At 33.3% G+C, this 11,257-nt stretch overlaps 1 long non-coding RNA gene across 1 annotated transcript; it reads left to right on the plus strand.

Annotated features, from left to right (window-relative positions):
* The first annotated feature begins 6,907 nt into the window (after positions 1–6,907).
* LOC134228599 (uncharacterized) lies at positions 6,908–7,427 on the plus strand. The gene is made up of 3 exons (XR_009984037.1): positions 6,908–6,967; positions 7,059–7,154; positions 7,255–7,427. It is a non-coding gene; the product is annotated as an uncharacterized LOC134228599 (long non-coding RNA).
* The last annotated feature ends 3,830 nt before the right edge of the window (positions 7,428–11,257 follow it).

An 11,257-nucleotide genomic window follows, 5' to 3' on the forward strand; every position in this document is an offset into this window, starting at 1 on the left:
CATGCTGATCTTTTGTCTAGGAACATGTAATGATATTATATTAAGTTTAAAGAGCGATATATGGTAAGTGTCTCAATTGGCCCCTTAAAATGAATATCTAAATTTTACTTTATATATAGCTTTGATTTGTACAGCTATATGTGTGACCTTTATTAGTCATTGTCAATTTGATCAAAATGCCGTTAATTTAGAAATATGACATCATAAAGTTCATGTTTTCCCACTATTTTAGCATATTTTGTATAAAACTGCTTATTTTCAAGCAGTTATCCTTCCAGAAAATATCAAGCGCAAACTAGAACATTCTTTAAATTTTTACCAAAGATGTATGTATTCAATACAAATTACTGACAGAAAAATTATGCATGTTCTACAATGCGCTCTATGTTTCCCATAAGAAAAAACATCAAGAAAAAGACATATTTTTGGCTTTTTTTGGTTAGATATATAAAAAGTTTTATTTCCGCGATCATTTACAGCCATTGAGTGCATATAAATGTGAAAATATATCGGAAATATATCTAATATAATCTCTTCTACAAAATAAATATCAATTAAAATTATCTGTATGTCATTCTAAAATGCTGACTTTTACGGGGCCAAAATTGGCTCTTAACATATATAGTCCTTTAGAATAGAACTCAATTATCAGTAGGTGAGTTGTAGTTGCGTATGTTCTTAAGCAAAATTAAAGTAAAGCTTTGTTTACAAAGAGCTCAATCTTAAACTCAAATGCAGCATCATTAAATAAGTGAGGTACAATGTTTTATAATGAATCTGAAAAGTGAGTCTTTATTAAATATAGTATATACACTTTGTCAAGTTAAAAATTGTAAACTGTGTTTTATACATAATCAGGAGATGTTGCTGGACGCCAATCGATCCTTCTCCCTGGTCCGGGCCTTGGTATTCTCTCAGGACATGACTGGAGTGACCTTCCTTGGTGACCCCAGCACAGGAAGTGGACTACCCTGGGACACCATGATCTACGCCAACCAACCAGTTCCACAACAGGTAGAGCAGTACCAGGAAAAATATTCTTTCATAGAAGTCATTAAATTTTTATGTTCATGTACATGCCTCTATATTACAACTCACAGTCACTGAATGCCGTTATATTGAATTTAAAAATATTTCCCCTGCATAGCAGAGGAAATACCATAAAAGCTAATTTCTATCGGGCAAATACCTTGAAAATAAAGAATTTAATCTTTATTCTTTTAATATTTAGCATAAGTAAGAATTCACCTATATTCCTTTAAATTTCTATATGTATATGAAACCCAGTAATTCAAATCTGGAGAAAATAATAATAAGAGAGAAACAGTTGCCCCATTTCTTTACTTTTAGTACAGGCTCCTACATTTTACTGGGAGCTGGAGATCAGACTGTTTGGAGACAGTCAGGAGGAGAGTGGAACGGTCATCTTGTTCGGCTTTGCTCCTTTGGCCGACAAGAAAGATGGAGCCTGGACAAACGAGTGAGAACGAGGGAAGCCCCAGCCCTGATACCCCATGGTGAAGAAAATCAAAGCCCCGAAACGACCCCCATGTAAAACTGCCACCATACCAAAACCACAGAATGGTACTTTATCTGTTTATCACAGTTAATATTACTATAGTTACTGTAGACATGCTTTTTTCCATGGGTTCATAACTCAGCAGAATCTCAATTTTCATTTAATCAGCGAATTAAAAAATACGTGGATTTTTAAGACTGTCACTATATGCCTTGCATCTATGTTAAGTATGCTTGGACAAATTTCCATGGAAAATTTGTGACCAGGTACATATAGTGTAAATTTAAACCATGCGAAAAAAGTACCGGTGTTGTAGAGTAGGATTTCCCCCCGAGTGGAAATCTCACACCAGAGCCAAATTCCCCCCCCCCCCCTCTTTCTTTCTAAGAGTAGGATTTCCCCCTCATTTTAGAGATAATACAAACCACAGCCGCAATATTTTTGTGAAAAAAAGATAAACGACAAACCAATTTTTAAAATCAGTTAATAAGTGGGTTTTTTTTTTACTTTTGTCGCAAGGCAAGTCATGGAATCTCAACCAAAATATTTAGCTTTCAAATGAAATGTAAATATTCTCAAAATATATTGAAACAAACAAAAATTGATGTCTAGATTGGTATATATTTTTGGACCTAATTTGGTTGTAAATAATTACAATAATAAACGTTCTAAATTATTAAACTTACCATGATGTTCAAATTTCCACCTTTCTGTAATCATACTTATTAATCTATACATTTTTTGTCATATTTTAAAATCTTCTTAAATCCAATTTTTGTGAAACTTTAAGGATGTACAACACACCTACCCCCAAAAATTCCTGTCGTTTAATTTTCGTTATTTTTATATATTCAGTACATGACTATATCTACTGCATATATGCATATTTTTGACAAAATCGTTCGAGTGGATTTTGGACAGGAACTTCCGAAAGTTACCCCCCTTTAGCTGTTTACAAGGAGAGAAATTTTTTAATCAAAGAACTATTTAAACCTTGATTTTCAAAAAACCAGATTAGATATCAATGACAAATTTTATTGACTTATTCCTTTAACCATTTGACACAAAAATATAGTCATCTTTTTGATATACATATCTTCAACACAATTTTTAAAGACCTTGAACTGAAAAACTTTGAATTTCCTTAGCCTTGAAAATTGCGTATTTTTTAAATTCAAAATTTTTTTGTGAAAAACCTGTCGTTTAATTTTGCTAAAAAAATTTATTTAATTAGCTGATATTAAAAGTAATCTTCATAATTTTTTGTATAATTTTTGTTCGACCAGTTTTGATTTAATAGCGGAAAATTACCCCCTCCCCCTTTCTCAGAAAATCACATTCCCGTGCGTCTTTCAGACAAGGGGTCGATCACTTTGTTATAAGAATCTGCTAATACACATTAAAAAAAATTAAATTTGAATATTGCTTTAGCTTCAAAAGTATATTAACTTACAAATTTAAAAGTTCTCATATGGAAAGCATCTTTAAATGTAGATTTTTAGGCAATTTTGAATACCCCTGTCACCCCCACCCCTTCCTTTTTTGTGTCATGATTCATGATTACAGAATAAATATTGACTACTGTTTTTATATGTATCAGGAGAAAATTACTCAAAGACGTTAGTTTTTAGTCCATATACTTATGCGTTATGCATTCCATATCACATGAAACCTAAATACGAATTCAAGTTTTGTTGAACTTGATGAATTTGATGTTGATTTTTAATTTTATTTCTTTAATTTTATTCATTATAAAAATGGTGTATGTTCAACTCTTCTGTGATATAAATGGAATAATTGTAGTTTCTTTCATGTCATTATTTCAAACGAGACAGGCAGTGGGGATACATCGACATTTGCATTTATCATAGATGTACATACCGGGTACACCCCTCGTGATTTGTATACACATTTCTTTCAATGTCGTCGCTTGTAAAGTTTTTATGAAAATTCCGTATTCGTCCACATTAACTTCAAAATATCAAACATTAAACTCTTCATCTATTTCAATTTATATTAAATCCCACTTTGATGTTTTTCAAAATCTCATAAGCTACGTTTGTTTTGATTCGAGGAAATGCGAACCGACATTGTTGACAGAAAGTTAAAGTTACGATTTGCTGCAATAGGATATTCATAAATGAATATTTCATTACAAGTGAACAATTCTTTTCAATTCTATTACTTATATTGTGTATATGAGGTCTATAGTATTCAACTGTCGGATTTATCAGGTCTTGCTGTAAATGTATCTGATTCTGTGGAAAACCGTGAAAAAAACGGAGGAAAATAAAATCTCCTATATTTTCAGAGTTGTTCCTCTTTGATCAGTAAGGGTCTGAGAACAACATCGATTTTACATTGTACAGTTTATTGATTTTTTTTATTGTTGTTTTATTTAATTAAAGAAGTAAAGCAATATGTATATCGTGTATGCACAAATTATAATGAAGACCATTAATCGGGATGTTATATAGCCAATTTTACATTATGAGAATTTCGGCAATGTAGAATTAAAAAAAATGCTTCGCTTTGATCAAAAATACAATTTATTGTATATGAAATGAAATAAACATGAAGGGATTGTATTTTATATCTTGCTTTTTACGGAGTTTAATCGGGTTAATTAAAAGAAATACTTATTGATTGAGTATGGTTCGCACAATTACAGCCAAGACCCATATTACAATTTTCTTTCATGATTGATATACATCGGGATCGTTTTACTCGTCGCTTTGACGCTTGATTTTTGACGTTAAACTTGACGTCAAGTCAAACGTTCAATTGAAATTGCAAGATTTATCTCCCCCAGTGTGTTGTACGTCTTTAAATGAAAAATTTAACTGTAATTTTACTTATTTAAATATGACTTAAATTGTAATTTTCAAGGCTTGTTATTTAATCTGTACTTAAATTATAGTCCATTGGGGGGGAAAATTGACTGGGGGAAAATCACACTCTATAACTACTATACAGAGTAGGATTTCCCCCTGGAAAATTGACTCTGCAAGGTGTGGGATTCCGTAGGGGAAATCCTACTCTAAAGCCAGTTTTATTGGGGGGAAATCCTACTCTAGAGCCAGTTTTATTGGGGGGAAATCCTACTCTAGAGCCAGTTTTCTTAAGAGAAAGTCAACTCTAGAGCCAATTTTCCGGGGGGAAAGATTTCATTGGGGAAATTTAAGCCTATTCTACAAGACCGGTACTTAATTTTGACAGCGGAAAACATTATTTTCTTTTCCTTTCAATATGTACGAAACTGTGACTTTAATAAAGATGACTCCTCCCTCTTTCTAGTCCATCTTAAAGACATAAATAAGATTGGACATATAGTCAAGGAAACATCTTCATTATAAAGTCACAGTTTCATACATATTTAAACAATCTTTACTGTCCCCAAGAAATGTTCAAAGTGTCTTCTGGTTTTGGTCAAAGCGTCCCCTGATATATTTTTACAGGGAAAAAAATGTTTCGAGTCGATTTCCTAGCAATGGTCAAAATGTCCCCAGATTTTGGTCAAATCGCCCCCTTATACATGTATAAAACTTAAATTAAAGGAGGTTAATATGTTTAATCATTGTAAATATTTCAGATAGCATAAAACATACTCCTGGGAAAAATGATTGTTTATTGGTTCATTTAACAGTAGTAATATACATTTTATAATTTTTTTAAATTCTTTACCATAGACTTGACCATGTTGTGACCGTAGATGAGTCATATTTGGAAATCATATTGAGAGCGATGAAGAAAAAACTAAGGAAAATTCTGAGTTTGACCGCCTACCAGTGATACGCAACAATGATGAAATCGAATAACTGATCCATGATTTTCCAGCCATTGTTTACATTAGTCAGCTTATAACCTTGGCAGAAACAGGAGTCCCCAAGATTTGTAGGGTGAAAGGATGTGAAGCTCTAGTTCACATTTCATCAGAAGTACATGTAGTGTCTTACCGTATATACTCTCCTATAAGTCGGTTCGCCTATAAGTCGGTTGTATTTCTTAAGTTCATTTTAGAAAGAATGACCTTCTATAATACCAGTCTTCTTGTATCTCGCCTATAAGTGGGACATAGAGTTTTAAACCAAATTTTAACTCCGAAAAAAAAACGACTTATAGGGGAGTATATACGGTAATTCAGCTGTGTACCTATGATGGGTAATCAACTTCAGTATAATTTTAAAAGAGTCATTAATATATAATACATGTATTAATTTGTTACAAGGCGAACATTCAACCTTTTTTACACAGAAATACAAAGGCACTTAATGACTTATTAAATTTCTATTCCAGGTCTGCACAAATAATTATGAGGCACACAAATGGTGTTCACAACCTCTTCTTAACAGACGGGTTCACAGTGGGGATGTTTTGCTGTCAGCAGCTTTACTGGCGTCAGGAAATAATTTTCAAAAGATTTCCCCTCTTTTTCAAGTTCCTGAAGCTCCCTATTCTCTCCGTCTCATCATTTATTAAGATACAAAGAACCTACGTCATGCCCACTATTGAGGAAATTTGGGAAAAGTATCAGGATGAAATTTTAGAGGAGTTCAGAGGCAGAGATGTTGTTGTTGGTGAGTTCAATATCAAGTTATCAACCAAATATTTGTATCATTTGTTTCGTCAAGAAAAGGTTCCATATATTAAAAATTTTCTTTTATTTTGATTTTAAATATTTTTCTTTGCTTAGGCGTCATTTTGGTCGTATGGACAGTCCAAGTCATTCTGCACAGTATTGTACATACACATTTATGGAAAACGATTCCCACAAGATACTGCAGTGCTTAGTGACCATGATCGAACAAGAGAATGATAGGAATAAACAGTGCCATCCTTGAAAAGGCGTGTTTTCAGAAGGGCCTGCAGTTTCTCCTTTAAACAGAAATAAAGGTGGTGAAAGTCAGGTGACAGATCCACATGTGCAGATTGAAGCATTTATGAGTATGTCTTTGTATATTTCTTTGGTTTTTAAGCCCCCGTATACAAAGTTTTGGGGTACATAGTTTTTGTCGTGTCTGTCTGTCTGTCTGTCTCCTTGTCTGTCTTTGTCAGCAAAAACTTCAACCTAAGTGCTAATAAATATTGATTTAGTGGAGCTATGACTTTCATATTTCATATGTATATTCCTTATGACAAGACCTTTGTTTGGGTACCACCAAATTTGACCTTTTGACCTCAACCTTGGATTTTGACCCTTTTTTCACAAAAATTACAATCTTCACTATGTTGCCAGACGGGGGCATCAGTGTTCATAAACACATCTTGTTTTCTTCTAGCTTGAATTTATAATGAGAATTTTTTCTGATTTTCTCTAGGGATAAATAAATAAAATCAATTTACTATAACTCTCATTACATTTTTTTAACAGAAAGTGAATACCCAGATATAAAACATTTATTCGACATCTGGCATGGGTCCAAAAACCTTGGGAAAAAACTAATAAAGGTGAGACAATTAAAGATTTTTAATCTGAGAATATTTTGAAATTTGAAAAAAAATCTCAATTAGTAAATTGAATTTTGAACCTTATTCTAAGACTGGACAAGAAAAATCAAAAAAGCCAATATTGCAGTGGACGAGAGAGATAGTAAACCATCATCTGTAGCAACGAAATACAGAAGATGAGTTTATTGTAAGTTTGAATTGTTAACAGAAAAATCATTTGATTCAGTTTGTGTTAAGGTATTAGGGGTGTAATAGAAAGTGAAAAAAGACTGTTCTTCTAATTTCAGGGCATTTGGTTTGGAGTCATACATCATGTTGTGAATGAGCATGAATGGATTTTGCCATATACATATAGAGCAGGAGGAAGAAGTTCATGCCAGCATGGTCAAAATTAACAGAGGAAAGGGACAAAAATTGGTTTGAGGCAGGATCTCCAGCACATGTTGCCGTGCGTGAAATTGTCAGACAAAAGGCGAATAAAGAAGATTCCTTACTACATACCTTAATTGCTGGTATATATACACAAAATTGATTGTATTACTCTCATTTCAAAATATTTTCTATTTATGCTTATCCAATTACAATGTACATGTATAATGTTTGCATTAGGAAATGATTGTATATATTGTTTAACGTCCCTCTTGAGAATTTTTCACTCATATGGATGCCGGTGAAGGGCTTCAAATTTAGACCTTTACTCAGCACTCAGGGCCATTGAGAAGTGAGGGTTCTTTATCGTGCCAACGCCTACCGTGACACGGGACCTACGTTTTTAAGGTCATATCCGAAAGACCCGTGATTTCACTTCTAGTGCCGAGTGCTTGGTGAAGGAACAGTCACTACCTATGTTCTGCTTAGGTATGACGCGGCGCCGCGATCAAGAATCGAACCCGGGCCTCCCGATCACAAAGCGAACGTTCTACCACTAGGCTACCAAATGTGATACTGGTATCTATTATATACCTAATGTGTATCACACAATTTTACTGTTGAATTTACGTTATCATGTGACGTTGTGATCCAATTGTCCGGATCACAAACATGTAGTTTTCTGAATCCATATCACCACTCTCTGAAACTGATGACGTAGTACGCAAAAACATGACGTTATTTTTCTTGCGCGTTAAAAGTCCCTTGTTATTATGCTTTGTTTTAATCAATCTCTTAAGTTTTATTCTGCTATATTTAGCTAGTTATAGGGGGGTATATAATAAATTTATCATAATAATAGTAACTTGATCCGAAGAGCCGTATCACGTCTCGTTGACAGGCGCGGATCATCAGATCAAAGTCGACGCTTCGCGTCTCGTTAGATCTGATGATCCGCGCCTGTCAACTACGCGATGTAATACGACCCTTCGGATCAAGTTACTGCTATGATAATATATGTATATAATGGATTCCTAAATTATTAGATTAAAAGTTTTCAGAAAAATTTCACCATGTATACATGTATATTTTTAATATTAGTATTTTTTCTTTTCTTTTACAGAAGCACAGCGGCTTTGTAAGTCATTTCTATGGCATGCCAAATTCACAAAAATGAGCTAAACATAGTTTCACAGTTTTATAAGTTGTAAACCATAGTTTACGGACTGTAAACTATACAATTAACAATGTTAATCTATATTTTATATCTGTAAACCATAGTTAACGTGATAATCTATGGTTCACAACTGAAAACTATATTTAACACCCAAAACAATCATTTGCAATTGCAAAACATAGATTATCTGATATACTTCACGATTATAAATTATCGTTTACAGATGTGAATCTATGTTTATCAACAAAATCTATTGTTAACGTTTTATTACAGACAGATAACCCTAGATTAGCATTTGTAAACTATAGTTAACAATCGGTTAAATATAGTTTGACAGATGAAAACTATAGTAAACGAATTGCTAGCTATAGTTCATGGTTTGTAAACTATAGTTTACATTTGATAAACCTGGTTTATCAACTGTGAAACTATGTTTAGCTAATTTTTGTGAATTTGGCATGCAACACATTTCCCTGACTAGGTTGGAATGCATTATGAAATACATTGAATCTTGAACTTTAGGCGTCAGCGGTACTATAGCAAAAGAAGTTGAAGATGGTCTGCCTACCCAGTAAGGGAAGATAAGAAATATCCTTATGCATCCAACATTATGAGACTAGGCGTCCACAATAGGCTATTCGACCCCGAATGAACCGAGCAGTTGTCCTTGATGTGGAGGATCCATGAGGGGTGTGATGTGGAGGATCCAAGAGGGGTGTGATGTGGAGGATCCATGAGGGGTGTCCAAGACCCTGTTCCCTGTTGCCCCCCCCCCCCCCACACACACACACCACCACCCCCAACCGAATCTCTGGTGGCAGAGAAGATATCACGATTTCTTCATGAGAATACAGAAGGACATCTCTCTAATTATGTTGTTTAATTTAAGCAATACAATGCTGTCTTTGGTTAAATGTTGTTATAAATTGTATTATAGACATATGTCATTGTAATGTATGCATAATTGAAAAAACAGCCATTGTTCAAGAAATTTTAATGCAAGTGGCTTGTTTTGTGTCATTTAGAATGAGATAAGGGCAGTGGTCTGAAGGAATAAAGGAAATAATATTCAGTGGATATAAATTAGATATATTGCAATTTTGAACTCTTTACCTGTAACAATTTATATTATAATGATATTGCAATCTTCTAACTGCCTGTATTTACTTCCAAATTTATAAATTTACTTTTAACAAGGATGATATTACAACAAAAACTATTATTATACATGTATGATATGCATTTTTCTAAATTATATTTGGACACTTTGAACATTTGTGTTATATTGCAGAATATTGTAAAAACGGTTATAATTAAAAATAAATACCATAAACTTTGACAGCTTAGTAATTCATCAATATGCTTTTGATACAGTCTTTTAAATATGACATTGGTTTCAGTTTTTGCATTGATGAATGAAAAATGATTTGTAGTATTTCAAAGTTTTATTCAATGTTTATTCCTTAAAATCAGATAAATCAACAATATGTGAAGAGTTATGTTTATCAATCTAAGACTCCTTCTATGTATCCTACATATTGACCCGAAGGTTCAGGATATTGGTCTCGAATTTTCCATATGCAACAGCTGGGAATGACCTTTTCGGTTTCCAGCCCCAAGATGGCCATGCATCCACATAATTTATTGTCTGTAACTGTATGCTTATGATCGATAGTAAATGAGAACCAGTTTTGCTTTTTGGGTTCATCCACCTTAAGCTTTGTTTTCAGATGTACATGTACATCCACCTTTAAGATTTGTTTTCAGGTTTCATGCAATTGTTAGCATAGTGTATTTATTTGCTGTATGTCATGTATTTATTTGTTTTTTTATCATAAATAAAAATGTATTTATTTGGTAGTTGTGTCCTTCATTGAATGTATCCATTTAGGTAACTGTACATGTACATGTAGTCTGTAATAAGCTGCCTGCACATGGTTAGAAACTTTTCTCTAGAGTTGTGGAGTAAAGTGTTGACCCTTACATCACAGGTTCAAATCCCACAGCAGGATATGGAGACTGGTTATTTGGATGATACCATACCCGTATAAACTTAGTTCTATGTTGCAGTTTGTGTTGGAGAGAAAAAGTTCCCTCACTGTCCCTGAGTGCCAAGATGTATAGATGAAGGTTACAGAGATAACGAACAGTATTCAATCTCAAAGTCCATAAAACAATACAAAATAGAGCTGAGCAAACACGGACCTCCGAAACATCAGAGGTGGGATCAGGTGCCATGGAGGAGTGAGCATTCCCTGCCGACCGGTCACACCCGCTGACTGTGCTCCTTGTCATGATCTAATTTAAAATTGTGCAAACCTCCTCCAGCAGTGAAAAAATCTTGATAGGGGAGTTGATTTTAACATACATGTAAACCAGAACTTTGCTATCTAGAATAAATTGATACTTGTATCTTGAATATCATTAAATGTTGAAGTGATGTAGACATCTACCTGAAACATTTTCAAGTATTTTACCCTTAAATGATTTCTTAATTAAAGCTTTGAATTCAAAGTTCTTTCTAATCTGTTCAAATTATTAAAGTTTGTTGAAAATTAATATTTTTCTCAGAAAATACATTATATGTTATCAGTATCCATGTAATTCCATTTTTTCATATAATTATGATGGGAAATCTTGGGATATTAGAACAACACAAAAAATATATTAATCTGACATTAATACATGTATTTATCATTTAAATGGCTCTAAAATTAATATTAAATACAATAATACTATTATGG

The sequence above is a fragment of the Saccostrea cucullata genome, unplaced genomic scaffold, assembly GCF_032062105.1.
Source record: "Saccostrea cucullata isolate Sc308-1 unplaced genomic scaffold, CSIRO_AGI_Scuc_v1 ctg5397, whole genome shotgun sequence".
In the NCBI taxonomy this organism is placed as follows: domain Eukaryota; kingdom Metazoa; phylum Mollusca; class Bivalvia; order Ostreida; family Ostreidae; genus Saccostrea; species Saccostrea cuccullata.